Genomic DNA, 21323 nt, shown 5'->3' with positions numbered 1-21323 from the left:
GCATGAAAGACAAGTATTTTTCAGTTAACACTATTGAAGGACACAAAAGCATAAGATTGAAAAAGACATAAAAACATTTTAGGATTATTAATAGTTACAACCTCATGAAACCTATTAAAAGAATTTCAGGATCACCCAAGGGCCCCCCATACCAGACTCTGACAACCACTACTCCATGCCAAGCACCTTAGATGTAAAAATGTAAGAAAAATGTAAATTCACTTTCTAGTAGACAAACTGTCCCTATTTTATATACTCTATACATCCACAATTCACCTGGCAGGGTCTGAAACAAAGAACAAATTAACCCAAATGAAAAGTATCCAAATTCCAGCATGGACTTTTCTCTCCAGGAGTTTATGTTACACTCTTTAAAGTACTTCGGTGAAACAAATTCATTTGGTAAAATCTTGATAAGAGAACAGCAGGCTGGAGGGATAGGAAATGGATGCTGGGGAGCAGGTACTCCTGGGCTTGGAATGTGAGCACAGTTCGGGGACAGAGTGGGACCTGACTCCAATAAATCCAAGCCCACTGGATGGGGACCGAGTTTAGTCTCTCAAGTAGTCGCATTTACGCCCTGGATTCAAAGGAAACCATCAATTCCAAGGAAATAAAGACAAATAATTTTGTGTTGCCATTCCCAAGTAAGACTCTTATCTGCTCTGATCTCCAGAACTTCACTGACTGCTCCATGAGCCCATTTGAAATCCACAGATGATTTGATCTAGTGTTTTCTACAGTCACTGCTTTATTTTCTTTAGCCGTAGCCTATTAGGTCTTCACCAGAGAACCCAAAAGGAGTTTTCCTGACACATAAGGATAACTCTTAAAACATGAACCTCAAGCTTCAAATATACACAGAACAGTTAGTGAAAAGGTGGCGTTCATTTTCCTAGAGCAGCAAGTAAGCAAGGTCAAAATATGCCACAGTCAACTGATTTACATTCAGCAAACACTGTTAGGTAAGGGGCTTCCCTTTTATTTTTAAAAATAGATTAAGCAAGCATATTAATTTTTCACTGGCCACTATAAATAAATGGAACTACAAAATAGTTTCTTTGCAAGGGCATTCTGGCCAGGCACTGTGAGCCTGACCCCAGTGGAAAGTGTATTTACGTTGCCGCATTGTGTGCTGGTGGGAAAACACTTCTCACAAACCTCCCATTCAAGGGAGGCCTCCACAATAGGTGCTCACACAGGAAGCAGGCCTCACTAAGAGCACCTCAGACTGTTCCAGAGAGAACTTTCCGAGGCAGGCGAAGGTAAACCGCTGTAAATGCCATGTTCACAGGCCCCAGCTGCCTACACTTCAGGGTCAACAAAGCTGGTGTTGTCCACAATCAAGCCCCCAAGTTCTTCCCAAGGTTAAAGGGAAGCAGTGGACAAGTGCATATCATTTTGTAGCTAATCTCTCAGGGTATCACTTTGTTTAAAAAACAGTCACAAGGACATGACATTTGCTTTTCTCAAAAAAAACTGGAAAATACTCCTAAGAAGCCATTGCTTTTCAAAACTAATGAAAGGTGTTAGTATTTAATATGCAATTTAAAAGAAATCAAAATTTTAAGTCACTTATCTCTACTGAAAATTAGGGTTCCTTAATTTCGCTTAACTGCCAAAGCAAAAAAATAATTAACGCCTCAAATGGGAAAGTGGGCACTGTCAGCATCGTATCAATGACTTCTGCACAAATATGTGAGGAAATAAAGATAACGGTGACACATGCCATCAAATCAATCAACTGCTAGTTGAAAAATGAAATAAACAAGTAAGTTTCATAAATCTGTGGGCCCAGTCACTCAGTCGTGTCTGACTCTTTGCAACCCCATGGACTGCAGGTCACCAGGCTCCTCTGTCCATGGAATTTCCCAGGCAAGAATACTGGAGTGGATTGCCATTTCCTCCTCCAGGGGATCTCCCAGACCCAGGGATCGAACCCACATCTCTTGCAATGGCAGGTGAACCACTGAGCCTCTATCAGTCTGACTTTGTTCTCCCTACCTTAGCTTTTCAAAAACACATACACACACACAACTGAGTTCTTTCAAAAATGTTGATTAAATTCTCAATACCCCATTTCTCAACCTGCTAAAGAGAAGTAACAGCTGCTTCCTACAGGAGTATTCCTAGGTCATTAAATAATTAATGATACCGGGCAAGGGGCAACTCTCCTCTGGCTTGCTTTTCTCATTTCTCTAATTAAGGGACTGAACTCCATGATCAAGGTCCCTGGCAGCTCTAACAACTTGTCAGTTTGGGTACAGCAACAAAGAATATCACTATTAGCACCTAGATCTCAAGGGTTGATAGGAAGTCTAATACTTAAGGCAGTCACCGTAAAATGAAAAGGATCTGTACCCATAAATACTACGACTTACAAACTTCAGGAAGTCACTACTGCAACATGGAAAAAGCAAACCAGAAATAATACATGGAGATGTTCATAACAATATTCAGTGGAATGTACAGGGTATATATGTACACATAACTGCTTATAAGACTGTAATGAAATAAAACCAAAATGTTAACAATGGTTAACCTATGGATAATGAAATGAGTTATATTTTTCTTTTGTATTTATATTTGAGCATCTATAATTTGTATAATCATAAAAGTTAACTTTTAAAAACCCATATAATTCAATCTAAGTTGCACCATGTGACTGCTTACATTTTTGCGATGAAATATTTCCAAATTTATGTACAAATGTACAAATAAAGACCTAAAAGACACGATTTAGCCAACTATCCCAGAAGGAACTTCCACCATTCGGCCTGGACTGTGTGGGAAACAACAATGGAAGAACATCTGCGGTTAAGTAATAGATTGATTTGGTAACATTTACAAAAACCAGCCATGGGATCATGTTTGCTGAGTAATCCCTAAGATTAGGCGTGCTCACTAGGAACAACCCGAACAGTTTTTTGGGGGTTTTTTTTGTTTTGTTTTTTTAAAGGGAGGAAGGGAGGAAGGGGAAAGCAGGTTCCCCAGTATTATTACCTTTTTTAGATAACAAGCACTCCAAAAAATCTTCTTTGAAATTTGAACTGCCAAAATAAATCAAACTTTCTAGGTGGAGAAGTCTCCGTCAATCAAATGAGACCCAGCAAGTCTCAAGATAAACTAATAATAGCAATCTGTTACATACTTACTTAGCTGTGCTAACTATGCTAGTCCCTAACTAGCACAAAGGACTTCAAAAACTTAAGCTATGAAAAGTAGAGGGTGGGGCCAGGGTTCCCTCAGGGTAGGCAGGCTTCATTCTCAGTGGAAAAGTCACTACCCATTCTTATCTTTGTAGTTTCTCTCTACCCTCCCTCATCTGAAACCTAAAAATATTTGTCCTGTGTCTTAATTCCCACATCCCCATATATTATATAATACATGTTTACTCTAGGAATCTGGAAGTACAGAAAAACAGGACGAAGGTTTCCATTCACCTGGAAACATCCCCTGTTAAAAAGGTGATGTGTTTCAACTTCTTCTATCTATAAGTAAGTAAGTGTTAGTCGCTCAGTCGTGCCCAACTCTTTGCGACCCCATAGACTGCAGGCTCCATGAGGACCATGGAGGCTCCAGAAGAGTAGGCTCCTCTGTCCATGAAATTTTCCAGGCAAGGATACTGGAGTGGGTTGCCATTTCCTTCTCCAGGGGATCTTCCCAACCCAGGGATTGAACCCAGATCTCCTGCACTGCAGGCAGATTCTTTACCGACTGAGCTACAAGGGAATGTGAAACCTATAAAGTTAGAGGGCTGTAGTTTACACAGTATAGACCTGCCTATTTTTCATTTCTGATATTTCATGATCATAACACTGACAACTTTTAAAAAATAAAGAACTGGTTCCTAACTAACATTTTCAGAGAACGTGGCAAAATCTTCTTCAGGGTCCTTGACCTTAGCATAAAGCTAGGGAATACCATGTATTCAACTGAGATGACCAATGTGTACCAAGGCATAATTTCTTTCTATCTGACATCAGGTTATAATGCTATAATACTCTTAGATTATGTGTTTAAGTATTTAAATAGAATAATGAAGTGAATGGAGAAGGCAATGGCACCCCACTCCAGTACTCTTGCCTGGAAAATCCCATGGACGGAGGAGCCTGGTAGGCTGCAGTCCATGGGGTCGCACAGAGTTGGACACGACTGAGCGACTTCACTTTCACTTTTCACTTTTATGCATTGGAGAAGGAAATGGCAACCCACTCCAGTGTTCTTGCCTGGAGAATCCCAGAGATGGGGTCGCACAGAGTTGGACACGACTGAAGTGACTTAGCAGTAGCAGCATGAAGTGAATGGTCCCCATACAACACTGTAAATTCAATTTGTTTCTATGTTTCCAGGTAAAAAGTTTTGCTTTACACAATGAAAGATTATGCTGCCAATTTTAAATGCATTTGAAATCAACCTAACAAAGGAAGATGTACAAAATACACTGTTTATAGGGAAATAACAACATAGAGGAATAATAGGTTAACAAACAGAAGGTCTATGCTGTAGTCCAACTTCTGCAAAACTAGGAATATGTTTTTCACAGACAACAGAAATGAAAGACTATATACCGAAGTGTTCACAGTGATTATGGTTAGGTAGGTTGGATAAGGGCTTCCCTGGCGGCTCAGACAGTAAAGAATCCACCTGCAATGCAGAAGTTTGATTGCTGGCTTGGGAAGATCCCCTGGAGAAGGAAAAGGCTATCCATCCACTCCAGTATTCTTGGGCTTCACTGGTGGCCGTGACAGTAAAGAATCCACCTGCAATGTGGGCGACCTGGGTTCAATCCCTGGGTTGGGAAGATCCTCTGAAGGAGGGCACAGCAATCCACTCCAGTATTCTTGCCTGGAGAATCCGCATGGACAGAGGAGCCTGGTGAGCTACAATGCACAGGCTTGCAAGGAGTTGGACACGACTGAACAAGTAAGCACAGCACAGGTAGGATGAAGAATTTATCAATACATTCTGACCTTTATTTTTTAAGAGATACTTTTGCTAAGGAGAAAAATGTATATAGAACACAGACCATTTGCCAAGGCAATCTCATATTTGTCAAAGAAGCCAATGGAATAATGAGAAACAGATAATGGACACCTGGCCAATGAAAATCCTATTATACAAAACACACTTCTAAGACTTCCTGAGAAGGGGCACTGATGGTCGCAGCTCTACCTTCTAAACTGGTGCGGTGGCTCACAGGTGTGGCTTGCCCTCACCCTGGGCACAGCTGGGCCGACCTGCAGGGATGGTGTGGCCTTGGCTCCTAGAAACTATTTTCAGTTTCAAGATATACCACAGAATCCTGAATCTAAAAAGGAACCTTGAAAAGTTCAGTCTGACACAGGCTTGCACAATATTTAAACATCCCTAATTGACCACAGGCTTCAAAATACCATAACCCAGCATTTTTTTTTTATTATCCTATATCCTTCAGTTAGTTATCCCGGATTTCCTCTCTCAAAACAGTCAGTGAAAACACATTTATTTGGAAAAACAGGATGATAGGAATAGATAAGGTCAGAATTAGACATAACCATGTCTGAGTCAGTTAAAAATATAAAGTGTTGAATATTTTAAAATCACCACTATTGAAAGGATTCTTTAATAAAATTCTGTTCCTCTGACTCTTCCACTCCTGACCAGCAGGGCCAGCATCCTAATTCAGGAGTTAAATCAAATCACTTCTAGATTCTGGAAACATCTGGAACCATCTTATCCTGCCTACCATCTCTCTCTCGTCTCCCCATTCTGTCCATTCTAACCTGCACACACAGACCATGTAATTCATTTTGACACATCACTTTCACTGGGCCACCACTCACTTCACAAACCAGGGATTCTTTAAGCAGAAGCCAGAGCAGCGTTCATGAGAGATGTAGAATGAGGGGCTTGGCACCGTGGAAGCAGGAGTTCCCCTGAGTTAACTGCTCCAGGTCTGACGCAGGAAATATTGCAATAGAATCAGGGGGGGTGCTTGTTTAGAAACATTAATTCCTCATAAATGTTCATGGCAGCATTGTTCATAAATGCCAAGAACAGAGGAAGCAACCCAAACAGTTATCAACTTCAAGATAAATAAATATGGTATACCTATACAATGGAAAATTATTTGGCAATAAAAAGGAATGAGGTATCGACATGCGACAGGACATGAATTAACCTTGAAAATACTATGCAAAGGGGAAAAAGCCAGTCACAGAGGGCCTCGTACTGTAGAGCTTCCTTTTTATGAAATGTCCAGCATAGGTGAATTTTTAGAGACAGAAAGTAGATTGGTGGTTGCCTGGAGCTTGGGCGGGGGGAGGCGGGTGGGAGGGGGGGTGGAGGGGAGGGTGGGCATGACAGAATGACTGCTAATAGGTAGTACAAGACTTCTTTCAGAAGGTACAAAAATGGTCTAGAATTTGATAATGTTGGTAACTGTACAACCTTGCCAATATGCTAAAATATATATATATTGAAATTGACATCTTAAATGAGTAAACTGTATGATGCAAATTATTTCTCAATAAAGCTGTTTAAAAATCCAGATCCTTCAATTCCACCTCAGAACTACTAAATCAGAATCCCCAGGATTCCGTTGACCTGGATATCTTCCCTCTGAACAAGGCAGGTGATGTGCATTTTCAGAAAAGTCCTAAAATACACTATACCATGTCTTAGATCTTCCCTAATGCTATATATAGAGGCTAGGTATCATATTCTGTAGCTCGAAAACAGTTTTCAGGCCAAAAAAATCCTCTATAGTCGCCTGCCTGTACAAATGTATTTCCTACTCTGTCCACACAACTCTCCCTCCCACCAGAGTCACGACTCCCCCAGAAGCATGTGATGGCTGAAACTGTGCTCATGTTCGTCTCCTCCTCTTTCCTAGGACATTTACCTTTGGTCCAAGCCTTCAGTTCAGTTTAGTCACTTAGTTGTGTCCAACTCTTTGTGACCCCATGGACTGCAGCACCCCAAGGCATCCCTATCCAAGGCTTATCTGCTGCTTAACGCTACCTCAAGATTACGCCAGTTTACAATGACTTCCACTAAGAGCTCTTTGGGGCTTCCTACCCTCAAGTATGAAAGGAGAGTGATGGACTGCTCGACTTTCTCCCATATCTGATAGTTGAGCCTTGCTGAAGACTCAAGAGACACTCTAGGCAAGCAAATTTTCCTCATTCACTTATTACCTCCAAATAATGTATTTCGGGCAAACTTCTCCCTGACCTGATGTATGAGGAAGTTAAACCACTTAAGGAAGATTTTTTTTTTTTAAGGCAAGAGAACATGCACCTGTTAAAAGGTCCTCAGGACACTGGTATAGGACCCTGGCATGTGGTAGTGGCTCAGAAATTTGATGCATTCCTTGATACTCAAGAAGTTACTTCTTGTAATCCAGAAAGATAAAGACCAATACAGTATACTAACGCATATATATGGAATTTAGAAAGATGGTAACGATAACCCTATATGCAAAACAGAAAAAGAGACACTGATGTACAGAACAGACTTTTGGACTCTGTGGGAGAAGGCGAGGGTGGGATGTTTCGAGAGAACAGCATCGAAACATGTATATTATCTAGGGTGAAACAGATCACCAGCCCAGGTTGGATGCGTGAGACAAGTGCTCGGGCCTGGTGCACTGGGAAGACCCAGAGGAATCGGGTGGAGAGGGAGGTGGGAGGGGGGATCGGGATGGGGAATACATGTAACTCCATGGCTGATTCATGTCAATGTATGACAGAAACCACTACAATACTGTAAAGTAATTAGCCTCCAACTAATAAAAATAAATGGAGGGAAAAAAAACAAAGAAGTTACTTCTTTAGCTTCAGTCTATTCAGACTTCTAGGTTTGCTGAAGTTATCTACAGAGATCTTCCACATACAGGAGACTTACACTCTGTACTGCTCCTGTTTGACATATGAAGGTTGCTATTCTTCTTTGCCAAGAGGACACAATCAACCCCTATCAAAGAGACCTGTAATATGTACTGGTCTTTCTGCCAGTGATGATGGCTTATGAAAGCATTTGAAAGAAGAATTGTTAAGGTTAGAGGTGCATTCCATGGTCATGAACAAAGATAAGTGGCCCATCTTGTGATCAAGCTGCACTCTTATTTTCTGAAGCAGTAAAAAGTCATTCATCACTGCCCCCCCCCCCCCCGCAACATAGACAGCACAATGTTAGTGAAACGCCAGAGCACTCCAGCTGACGTTCCTGGAAGCAACACAATTTTGAAAATTGCTCTTCAGTGACTACTTGTGTCAAGATGAATAAACAAAAATTTCACATGTGTTAAAATAAAAGCCTATTATTTGAAGAAGCTAACAACTTTTGTGTTACATTTTATCAGTACAAGATGCATACTTATATTTCCAGTAACTGTAGTGACAAAGCTTCATAAAGCTGAAATTTAGATGCTCCAAAACAAATATACATAAACACATACATATATGTATACATACATGCATAGATATATACTCTTTAGAAAAAACACTAGGAAATTACAGAACCCATAATCCTATAAGGCCTATTTCTAAATCTATAAAATATCAGACTCCTGTAATATCTAACACTTTTTTTCAGATGTTTACAAATTAAGGGAAAATGAGCACCTCTTCTTCAAACTGTACTCTCTTTTCATATGTTAATATTATATAAAAACCTTGGTAATTCAAAATTGAGCAAAATCCCATCTATACATATATGAAGCATCTGCAACAACAAATATAAATGCAGTTAAAACTTTCAACAGCATTGCCAAGTGAAACTCCTACCTGCTCTACTTAACAGATGAGACATGTTTATACCTCTTACAATTGCTACTTCAAAAAAAATATTTTCCCATGGATGGACCTAAAGATTACCATACTGAGTGAAATAAATCAGACAGAGGAACACAAATGTTATATGATACTGCTGATATGTGGAATCTTAAAAAAAGGTACAAATGAACATATCCACCAGACAGAGTCACAGATGTAGAAAACAAACTTACCAGGAGATAAGGCTAGGGGGAGGGATAAATTGGGAGACTGGGATAGACATAAACACACTACTATATACGAAAAAGTGAAAGCATTAGTTGCTCAGTCGTGTCTGCCTCTGCGACCCCATGGACTGCAGCCCGCCAGGCTCCTCTGTCCATGGAATTCTCCAGGCAAGAATACTGGAGTGGGTTGCCATTCCCTTTTCCAGAGGATCTGCCCAACCCAGGGATCAAACCCACATCTCCTGTGTTGGCAGACAATTCTTTACAATCTGAGCCACAAGGGAATAGATAACTGATAAGGACCTACTGATAGCATGGGAACTCTTCAGTCCTCTGTAATGGCCTATACGTGAAAATAATCTAAAAATGAGTGGACATGTGTGTAACTGATCCACTTTGCTGTACACTTCAAACTATCAACATTATAAATCAACTATACTCCAACAACATTTTAGAAATAGTTTCCCAAGAACTTCAGAAGAATTTTATTTTATTCTACTGTGTTGTCCCAACTCCTTAACCCCAGTCTTATTTTAGTACATTATTTCCCAAATTCTTCATAGCAATGAAGAGAGTACTAAAATGAAAACTTAAATCAGCTCTATTATTTTCAGTATCCGGATAAAACAAGGTAAAGAATGGTTTAGTTTTCATCTTGTGGGCTGGAGCCTAAGTAAGGATATCCTTTCAGTTCATTTTCACAATCCCATCATGTTAGATGAGAAAACAACATGCTAAGGAGTACTACTCTGGAGAAGCAGAAAACCTGGGTTACTCTGACTCCACCAAGAACTCTGTGTGTGTTCTAAGCACAAATCCTTCTCCGGCTCCCTAACAGGTGCTATTTGGTGAGAATCCTGGCTTTTCTCAAGCCCACTCGAAGTGATTTGGTATTAGCCTGGATTACAGTGTTGAGAAAGCCTCACTGCCCCAGGTCAGTGAGAGTCAAGAGATGGCTACCAATGCAGTGAGACTTAAAAGTTGAGAAGATCCACGCCACATATTTGCCAGCCTTTGTGCACCAGGGCTCCCTCCACTCAGTCGTTCTCAATCAGAACCGAAGTAGTAGAAAAGAGAACATTATGTCCAAAGCTGGACAAGCTTCCAGACGAAACCCTGAGCTCCACCTCTATTTTGTTCAACATTTCAAAGACAATAGTAAAGTTTGAGAATTTTTAACCAACTGTTAAAAATTTTAATCAACACCTAATAATTAAGATATTAGAATTAAGCACACCGACTCAACTTATTTAACAGACAGTCACGTCTGACACATTACCACAATCAGAGCACTACTACAAATGAATACATGTTGAAATCATATGTATGACTGAAGTCATATAAAGGTGAGTAGACAAACCTGGAAATTTCTTCCCTCAGTTTTCAAACATTTATTGGCTATCTTATGTGCCTGGCACTGTGCAAACACTAGAAATACAGTTTTACACGTTTGGCTAACTTTGTAAATGAGCGAAGATTTAAAAAAAAAAAAAAACAAACCCTTCAAATAATGAGCAGAGAGTGAGATTTCTCAAACCTCCATATCCCTGATCTTTACAAAACAGTCTTATTGGAATCTTTTTTTTTTAATGCTCCAAGACCCTTCTGTCAAAGGTATTAAGATATTGCTATGATTGAAATTATAATCTGAAAGCATCACACTGCTGAGGGTTCAGTAAATCTGACATTCAACCTGTGTGCGGCATGTGTTGCCATCTACCCACTACCTTCAATCAACTGATGATTCAGTCCTGACCATCAAAGGGAAATCCTCCACCCTCAGCAGACAGCTGTGCCGCATTGCTTCCTGCTTCCGGCACTCACTAAAGAATTCTTTCTGTTTTTTCCTGGGGTCTAAGAAACTCCTGTAGTAGAATGTCTTGCCCCAGTCTTATACTGTGCTCCTATAACATACATTCGGAAACATGTTTTTAATACATTCTAAAAGATGTGTTCACACATTCTTGATTCATAGATTTCATTCAGATATGAGAATTCATAAAGGAAATAATTTGTTCTGAACTAATTTTTGCTTTGCAAAATCCTATGGGTATTAGTTACTGTGAGTTTAAAAAGCTCGCAGCACATTGAAAATCCTACTTATTCAAAGCTAATTCTGTGAAATGCAACACCATGACCAGTCAGTTCTCTCTCAATGCCTTTTCTGTCCATAAGAGAGCTAACTTCCCTATCACATAAACCGGAACCCTGAACATTATTTGGCCATTGTCTATGAATCTTAAAGGTCTTATTGCTGGATACGTGAATAAAAACAGTTTTTTTTCTATCCTCTATACAAGCTATTTGTTTTAAGCATTACATATCCTTAAGAGAATGCCTTCCACACAAATAATGAGATTGTACTTGTCAGCTACCTTTTGTAGAATTTATTTTTAAAATGATTTCTAAATGATTATATTTCAAAACACACTTGTGAAGACTCAATTTTTCAAATTTGCTATATGTACACTATTGATATATTTCAATTTTTTTAAAGCATTTCACAAGGAATTCTAGCACTGCACACACTGCCTGAAATCTACATGATATGAGAAAAGAGGATCTCAGTGGCAATCTAGAGATTTGGTTTCGTTTGCTTTATTACAAGTACCAGCTGTGTGACTTGAGTGTCTCCAAGCCTTCATTCATCTGCAACGTGATGTGGCTGGACTAGATTATCTGTACATTTCCTTCCAATTCTACATTCTGCGATCCTAACACAGCAATTTCACTAATTTGGGATGAGAGTCATAAATAAAGTACCACTTAAAAGTCCCAGGACTTTCCTTGGTCCAGTGGTTAAGAATCTGCCTGCCAATGCAGGTAACATGGGTTCAAACCCTGGCCTGGGAAGATCTCACATGTCTCAGAGCAACTAAGCCCATGTGCCACAACTATTGAGGCCACACCCTGCAACTACTGAAGCCCTCGCACCTAGAGCCCACGCTCTGCAATAAAAGAGGCCACCTCAATGAACAGCCTGCACACCACAACAAAGAGTAGCCACTGCTTGCTGCAGCTAGAAAGCCCAAGTGCGGCAACAAAGACCCAGCACAACTCAAATATTTTCCCCAGAAAGCACCTTCTTTAACCAAGTATCTTTAAAGAAAAATTACGATAGCCATATAACACTCATTCATGTCACACCTTGAGTGATACACATTTTTAGGCTGCAGACTTCTCAGGAACAAGATGTGGCAAGCACTTCCCTGGTTCTAATTAATTCCCTGAAAATGTGAATGGCTGAGGTGATGAATGGTAAAAGCTTCAAGAGCCAAAGGCAGAAGTGAATATACTATGTTACTCTTCCTGCTCTCTGCGGACTGCGATGTGTCCAGTAGATCCCTGAATGAGGTCAACCCAGGGCTCTCAAACTCTCCTGCAGCCCTCTCGAGGTACAAAAAGATTACAAAAATGGAGAGTCATTTAATTCTTGTAGCCCCTGGCAAATACCAAAGATTCCAAATCATATTTTTACATAAGCATAAACTTTTCCACCATGAGAGTTTCATTTCCCTTCTAGCATGTTACAACCTATACTAGTTTCAAAAACACAACCTCAGCATTTAAAATTTGCAATGCAATTTTTAAGGTTTGTTTTTTTTTTTTTTTAACATCAGCAGCACCTTTAGGACTATCTAATCCAATTCCTTATTTTTTAGAGGTCACAGCATTGATTAAGAGTCAGGTCTCCTGCCTCTCAAATTGGTACAAATTTCTACAAATATGTTCTACCTAAGTTCATACAGGAAAACTAAGCAAGTTGTACACTCTTTACAACACCCACACACATATAAACCCACTCTAACTTCCTAAACTCCAAAATGTTAATTATTCCACTGCCTTTCCCCTAGTCCATCAGGTTTTCTGCAAAGTCCCAAACCAGGCAACTAACAAAGCTCTCAGAGCAAACAAGTGTTACCTACACTTAGTAAGTCTCCTAAAGAACAACAAGAACAACAAGGAACAACAAGAACAACAAGGAAAAGATAACCACACCTAAATGGTCATTACAATACAGGCATGGTAACTTATTTGTCTTAACTACAAGCATATGACCTGAAAAACAGGAAATCAATATAGATCTATTTGTTCTCCAAATAAAAGAAATACCACTCAAAACTATCCTCTACATTCCATCTGGATTCTACACTAAATTTTAACCATGTCACTGCCTGACATCCCTGGAAGTGGCCTGATAGAAATGCAATTGCAAGTCCAATGAAAGCGGAGGAAAAAGTTAAACCTATACAGAAACAGGAAGCAAGTACATGTAGTATCTTTTTTTCTAAATCCAACCAGGTGATAATTTCCAAAGTATAAACCATGGAACAAATATTTTGCTTCATGCTAACATGCCTTATGTGAAAAAGGAATGCTATCAAGCGAGTCTGAAAACTGCACTGAATAGCTAGAGGTTCTTTAATGCTGGACTTCAAGAACTAATATGTACTGAGAATCAGTACAACTTTACCCAAGGGCTGGTGTTTATCAGATAATGATCTTTTGGTAACACTGCTCTAGCTACTTAATAATTTTCAACTCTCCTAATGAAATTATATGAAATTCTACTTTATGCAGATTGTCTAATGATATGTAAGTAGCATCTCACCTAGTTTCTCCACCTGAGAACTTAGCTGAATCTTTAGGTAAAGAGTCAAAAGAAAACTGGATCTAATGGTTAATCCTATGCAATTCCTGAATCTAAAGCTTGCACAATCTTATTAACCTATACAATGTCCCAAAAGTCTACAAGCAATAAATGCTGGAGAGGATGTGGAGAAAAGGGAACCCTCTTACACTGTTGGTGGGAATGCAAACTAGTACAGCCGCTATGGAGAACAGTGTGGGGATTTCTTAAAAAAACTGGAAATAGAACTGCCATATGACCCAGCAATCCCACTCCTGGGCATACACACCAAGGAAACCAGATCTGAAAGAGACATGTGCACCCCAATGTTCATCGCAGCACTGTTTATAATAGCCAGGACATGGAAGCAACCTAGATGCCCATCAGCAGACGAATGGATAGGGAAGCTGTGGTACATATACACCATGGAATATTACTCAGCCATTAAAAAGAATTCATTTGAATCAGTTCTAATGAGATGGATGAAACTGGAGCCCATTATACAGAGTGAAGTAAGCCAGAAAGATAAAGAACATTACAGCATACTAACGCATATATATGGAATTTAGAAAGATGATAATGATAACCCTATATGCAAAACAGAAAAAGAGACACAGATGTACAGAACAGACTTTTGGACTCTGTGGGAGAAGGCGAGGGTGGGATGTTTCGAGAGAACAGCATTGAAACATGTATATTATCTATAGTGAAACAGATCACCAGCCCAAGTGGAATGCATGAGACAAGTGCTCGGGCCTGGTGCCCTGGGAAGACCCAGAGGGATCGGGTGGAGAGGGAGGTGGGAGGGGGGATCGGGATGGGGAATACATGTAACTCCATGGCTGATTCATGTCAATGTATGACAAAACCCACTACAATATTGTAAAGTAATTAGCCTCCAACTAATAAAAATAAATGAAAAAAAAAAACTTACACAATGTCCAAATGTAAGTCACATTCCCACATTAAAGATGTTTTGAAATTGTCTAGCTGTTTTGAATTCCTCTAGGAAGAGAAAGCCATTTCTTCTTCCTATTAAAAGGGACCCAAAGCTCAATTTTTCAAGTCTTTAAGGTAACAACAAATCTAAAACATTCACTTTTCCTGGATGAAAGGAAATAACTTTTTCCAAACAACAAAATGCTTTCTAAATCTTTTGCATTTCCTGCCAATATTAGAAGAAGGAAGAAAAAAAAATCTCCTCAGGAGACAGGAAATAGTACAAATAGAGAACACACACCTTTAGGGCCCTTCTAATGCTGTATCTGAGCACACAGCAATGTGGCCATGCACTTCAAACATTTAAACGAATTACGCATCTACAGTTCAACAAAGGAAGCATTTTTTCCCCAGACTCGCATTCCATGCTGCCACTTGTACAGTCAGAGCAGTGAAGCTCACTCCTCTACGTCTGAAGCTCTCTCTTCCCTGCTGCATACTATCTGCACTCACAGCTAAAATCGTAAAAACTAGAAAGAGGCAGAGGTCTTAAATAATCATAACATCAAGGGGCTGTTGATGTCCAAATGGCTTCAAGAGCCAAGAAGGGAATGTCCACGAGCAAAGTGGTTTACCTTCCTTGCTTCTTGTTTTGGAAACATGGCCATGAATAAATAATTCATATTTACATTTTTTTTTATATTTTAAAAATTCAAGTATGCACACAATGGCAAAAAACAACTGACAGCCTTAGTATCTAGTGATGGAGACCCCTGCAAGTAGAGCAGACACCTCTTCTAAACACGGAGCTGACACCAAGCTTACGACCTTCACTACCGTGCAAGAACACAGGTTCATGTTGCCAGGTTTTCAAGAGAAACCAGAAACCGCATTTTATGTTTGAAGAAATGAAGAAATCCCTTCATTTTCAAAAGCTGCCTCCAAATTTTAGAAAACACTGGGCGTGCCACATCTCCCAGGCCAGTTTAAAAATTCAATCTCACCCTATCAGATGAAACAATTGGCATTGTCCAGAGATGTCCAATCATTTGCCCAAAGCTGGAAATATTATCTAAACTCAGTCTCATCAGTTTATAGTACTAGGTATATAATATACCACATGTTGATTCACTTAATCACCAAACTTACTGTGGACCTACTAGGGGTTAGATGCTGCTCCAGACCAATAATTCACCAGTGCACAAGAGAAAAGACAAAAACCCCTTGCTCTGATGGAGTTTACGTTCTCGAAAGGAGAAACTTTGGTCTCATTGGAAAAGACCCTGATGGTGTGAAAAACTGAGGGCAAGAGGAGAAGGGGGCGACAGAGGATGAGATGGTTGGATGGCATCACCGATTCAATGGACACGAGTTGGAGCAAACTCATGGAGACAGTAATGGTCAGAGAAGCCTGGCGTGCTGCGGTTCACAGGGTCACAAAGAGTCGGACACGACTTAGCAGCTGAACAACAACAAAGGAGAAACAATGATCACACCAAGTCAGGTGGCAGTATGTAAGACAGTGATACTCTATGTTTAAAAACACACACATGAAAAAAGAGCAGGTCAAGGAGAATGAAGGGCACTACAGAATTAGTCTCATGTCTTATAAAGGTTTTAGTTGGGGCCAAAATCTTTTCTAAGTAGTGAGAAGCCTAACACGGCTCGCATATAACCAATGGGCAAATTACCTTGTGTATGCCTGTTTCCTTATTCACAAAATAAAGATATTGTTTACCTGACCTATCTAATGACCATTATTGTAAGACAATCTTCAGTTACTACTTGAGAAAAGTAAATCTATAATATTTTAATATTATATTTATGATGCAGTATTGTGATTATTTCTAAACATTCAGAATACCTCTTAAACGTCCTAAGCACTTATTAGATTCTAATCCTTCAAAAGGAAAAGGCAGCCACTAACATCATTAACATTTCCTCTCCCCTCTAACGTTGACTGATCCAAAGGCCATAGAAGTATAGCAACCACTGTGAATTTTGAGCTACAGTGTGGTGAAAAGTAGAAAACTTTTATTTTTTTTATGCCACTTGATGCAAAGAACTGACTCATTAGGAAAGAATGAACGCAAAAGGAGAAGGGGGCGGCAGAGGATGAGATGGTTAGACAGCATCACTGACTCAATGGACATAAAACTGGGCAAACTGCAGGAGACAGTGGAAAGCAGGAGCAAAGCGTGCTGCAGTCCACCAGCCACAAAGAGTCAGATATGACTTAGGACTGAACAACACCTGGGCGGGGGCGGGGTTTATTTTAAATAAAAAAGGACAATGAACTTTCCTAGTAATAATAATTTTTTTAAAACCCTTAAGGCCACAGTGCAGTGAAGAAACAGAGCTAAACCTAGGCCTGGATCCACATGCAATCACTTTCACTTCACAAAGGATGTTAAGGATTTAATGGTGGAGAAACAAGATTTATAATCCCTGATGATTTGCTTGTGATATCGTTTAGTAGGAACTGACCACGTCCATAAGTATCATAACAAGATATCAATTTACAGAAGAAATAAAGTTCTTCATATTTTCCTCCCTTTTTCATTCTCCTGATTATCCAGCAATTACCATTTTCTCTTATTTTGAATTCGCTTCCTAACAGCTAATATCTTTTACTCCCTGTGAAGTTGCTAGCAATGCATTTTACTGGATCATCTTTACTTTCTGGCACATAAATGGACAGAAAGTACAGGACATTATCACTGTGAGACACTCTCCATCAGTTTCCGGTGCTCCTCCCTGTCCTGGCAGGTATGCTAAAAGGCGAAGCCCTGAGTATTTTGTGTCCAGGCTATTTCTCAAAGTTCTGTTTGCAATGAACTACCTTGACAGAAAGGATAATGGCTCTCCTCTAGCAAAGCGCAAGTTCACTCACTGCATGCTACAAAAGTAGTGGATTTCCCAAGTAAAATGTCCCTAAGCAGAAATACAGTGGTTCAGCAATAAAGAATCCGCCTGCCAACGCAGGAGACTTGGATTCGATCCCTGTGTCGGGGAAGATCCCTTAGAGAAGGAAATGGCAACCCACTTCAGTATTCTCACCTGGGAAATTCCATGGACAGAGGAGCCCGGTGGGCTACAGTCCATGGAGTCACAAAACAGCCGGACACGACTTAGCAACTAAACAACAACACAACAGCAGAAACACTATCTTACTGTGCACAACCCCATCTGGATGCTCCACATCACCCATGTGGGACTTGGGGGCAAGGAGGAACTGATACAAGCGCTGGAGCTCATGCTGTTTGGTACACCCCTGGCTGTGGTCCCTTGTCTTCTGCCAACATTGGTAAGACAGTAGCAGGATCACTATTATCTTAGGGCAAAATCAAACCCCAGACTCAACAATGTCAAATCAAGTTGAAGAATGACATATCTGAATAAATGTGTGATTCTTGGTAAGCTTATATATAACACTTGCAAATCCTCAGACCCTAAATGCATGCCTAATTTCTTCTGTGTTTTATCAATGATGTACATAAACATAAACACACACTACAATAGAATATCCCACTCCATATTAGGTTTCAGAACTAGTTAATAAGCTCCAATGGAATCCATCTGTCACTAATTCAAGACCTCCTACTTCTAAATGAAGTTAATCAGAGAGCTACATCTGGATGTGAACCTGATGTTTCCAATCAAGTCTTCCACCCTTTCCCCCTCTGCACAGGCCACTGCAGAAGAAAGCAGAGTAAGTTCTAGGCAGAGTCCTAAAAGTCTAGATTAAATCACAGATCTCTGGGCCTGAATCTGTTTACCCATAAAGCAAGAGGGCTGGGCCAGAGGGACTTGTCTCTCTTTCCAGTTAGAATTCTGATGATTCTACTTTCAGCCTATACATGGGTGGAACATTCCTTGCTGCTTTGTTCAGTGTTGGAGAGGTTTATGAAGTGTGGTCCCGCTGAAAAGCTGGAGAATGAACTAGATGTCCTCTCAAGATGCCTTCTGGCCCTATAATCCCATGATGTGCTTATAATGGAATTTGGCTATCCTTATAATTAGAAATGTAGCCTGCTGGTCACACATCTGGATCAGATAAATCTGCACAAATAGCATTTCACCAGAAGCAGAAATGCCAAGCATATAACAGCTGTGTTGTTACATCAGCCTTGCAAATAACAAGGAATACTATTTATCCATAGAAAGCAAATGACTACGGCAGACAGGAATAAAGCTGATTTCATTCAAATTACTTTGGGGTGGGAGACATGTTTATAAAAGAAAAAAATATGTTGGTCAGACTTTCAAATTTACAAGATCAGTACAGGAAAGACTTCCCATACGTAAAAGACCACAAATGCCAAAACACTACTTCCTTATTTCCTGCCATCCTAGTTAATGATGAGTTTCTTGTTATTGAACTTTTGTAAATGTAATAAGCTCCTCCGACTTGCATGTCAACATATCACAAGAAGCCATGAACCTAATCCACAATTAAGTATTATTAAAGTGTCAAATGTACTCTGGGAATATTCACATCCATAGAAAATAAATGTGCTTCAAGTTAACAATTAATTTCACTCAACCAATGTGCTGGATAATATGAAACAAGAGGAAATTATTTTCCTTAAAAGAAATAAACACTCTTCCTAGCCAATTAGGTAAGCATTAACCACCTTACACTTTGAAGCTCATTTCTTAAACCCCAAAACTTAATGTGCTAATCTATTTGCTCTGAGGAACAACTGACAAAAGGCGTGACTAATGGCAAACAGGTATGAATACAAAATCTGTCACCTATTACTAACCTTACCAACACAACTGCTCTGTCTTCTAATTTGCGATACTGTTAATAATTTTATTTTCCCCATTCAAAAGTGTATTCAGCTTGTGGGCGCTAATGGAGGTTCATCAATAGTAACAAGCATACTACGCTCACTGGGGGAGGCTGATAATGGAGGAGGCTGTGCATGTGCGGGGCAGAGGAGTATATGGGAAATCTCTATACCTTCCGCTCAGTTTTGCTGTGAACCTAGAACTGTTCTAATAAAGTCTTTAAAAATTTATTCAATACAATATATAGACTTTAAAAGATAGAAAGGAACTTTCATATCAAGTAAATGCTCTACATTGAAATGTGTATATGAAATTAGATCCTTAGATTTTTAATGTATAAAATGTTAAGACTCAGTAAGTCACTTTACATATAATCCACTTTTCATATACAAATTTTTAAAAATCCACAATGTTAGTATAATTACCATTACCTCAAAAATCCAGACTTAAGTTTTGTACCACATAAAGAAAAAAACAGAAAACAAAGAAAGCAAGCCAACCAAGACAAAAAAAAAAACAAAAACCCACAAAAACCAGAGCTACATTTCTGATGGATGGAGAAAATAGTGATGACTGGAGAGGTAAATTAAGACAAAAGTGAATTTACATGGTTCTTAAAGGGGAGAATCCAAAAGGTAATCAGATTCTTACTTCACAAATATTAACTGAAAACTACTAGTAACAATCACTCTTTGAATGAATCATAAAAGGAGTACAGGGATTTTTGAAGAGTTGACTGACTAGACAGATGATTCTTTGGAAAAATACAATAAGACACAACTTTCAATCTTTATATATCAATTTTTAAGCTTAAGCCTTGGACTAAAATGATACCCTGATGGTCAGGTAATTGATTTTCTAAAGAATGTTAATCAACTATTTCCAAACACTGGAAAACAACTTAGGCAATTGAAATTCTCAACTGATTCTAATTCCTAAGGAAGTCACTATAAGAAAATGAGTTAATACTTCAAAACCCCTAGAAGAGAATCTAACAGATGCATTATATTTTATGTGCAACCACCGAGTAGCTAACTAACAGGAGATTCATAGCATAAACCCTCTTTGGGGCCTAAAAGACTTTGACTAAGTAAATATCAACTCTCAACCTGTGATGGGCTTATCAGTGAACCACCATCAAAACACAGGTGAGAGCAGGGCCTTCTGGCTTTATGCCAAAGTGAAACACCAGATGGGCAGCTTCCATCCCTTCAAGGATACTGCCGAAACTTCTAAGGTTCGAAAGGATGAATCCAACCTGAAGGGTGGGAACTCTCAGGATAAGGTAACAGCTGAGCCACACTCAACTTCAACTTCTAGAGTCAACTCAGGAAACACCTCATCTTCCAAAGCCCTGGATGCAAGGCAATTAATGAAAATGGAGAACACCCCCAACTCTTTTAAAATAATTCTTTCAGGTAATTGAATGTCATTGGCAATTAGGAGTGAAACATGAGCTTTTTGTAAGGTAAACCTTATTGGGAATGCCCTGGCGGTCCAGTGGTTAGGACTTGGCCCTTTCACTGACAGACTCGATTCCTGCTCAGGGAACTAAGATCCCACAAGCCATGCAGCATGGCCAAAAAGAGATGTCTTATTTTTCTGTTTTGATTTTTTTCCATACTTCTGTTTTCTTGATTTAGGGGCTTAAACAGATTCCTAACATATATTTTTTTTTAAATAATGACTTACCAATCTTTTTCTCTTTCTCGATCCTCTATTATTTTAATGTTATTCTTTTGTTTTATTTAGGCTTTGTGATTTCAGACTTACAACCAGGCATTTGAGATTTTGCACAGCCACACAGGATTTCAGTTACCAAGGCTGCCAGACCAACAGCTAGTCCAGCAGTGCAAAAATCCACTCTCTTTTCTCAAAGAAATAGATTTTCTGCCTCCACGCTTTCCATTTCCAGGAACAATACTTCTCTCACGATAAGAAGGAGACCCAAAAAACAAGGGGCCACATTGA

At 39.5% G+C, this 21323-nt stretch overlaps 1 protein-coding gene across 3 annotated transcripts in view; it reads right to left on the bottom strand.

Annotated features, from left to right (window-relative positions):
- The window catches only part of FNDC3B (fibronectin type III domain containing 3B), a 354322-nt gene that overhangs the window by 290973 nt on the left and 42026 nt on the right, over positions 1-21323 (bottom strand). The window lies entirely within an intron of this gene.

This window comes from Dama dama, chromosome 19, assembly GCF_033118175.1.
Source record: "Dama dama isolate Ldn47 chromosome 19, ASM3311817v1, whole genome shotgun sequence".
In the NCBI taxonomy this organism is placed as follows: domain Eukaryota; kingdom Metazoa; phylum Chordata; class Mammalia; order Artiodactyla; family Cervidae; genus Dama; species Dama dama.
This window is presented reverse-complemented; position numbering and strand designations above follow the sequence as displayed.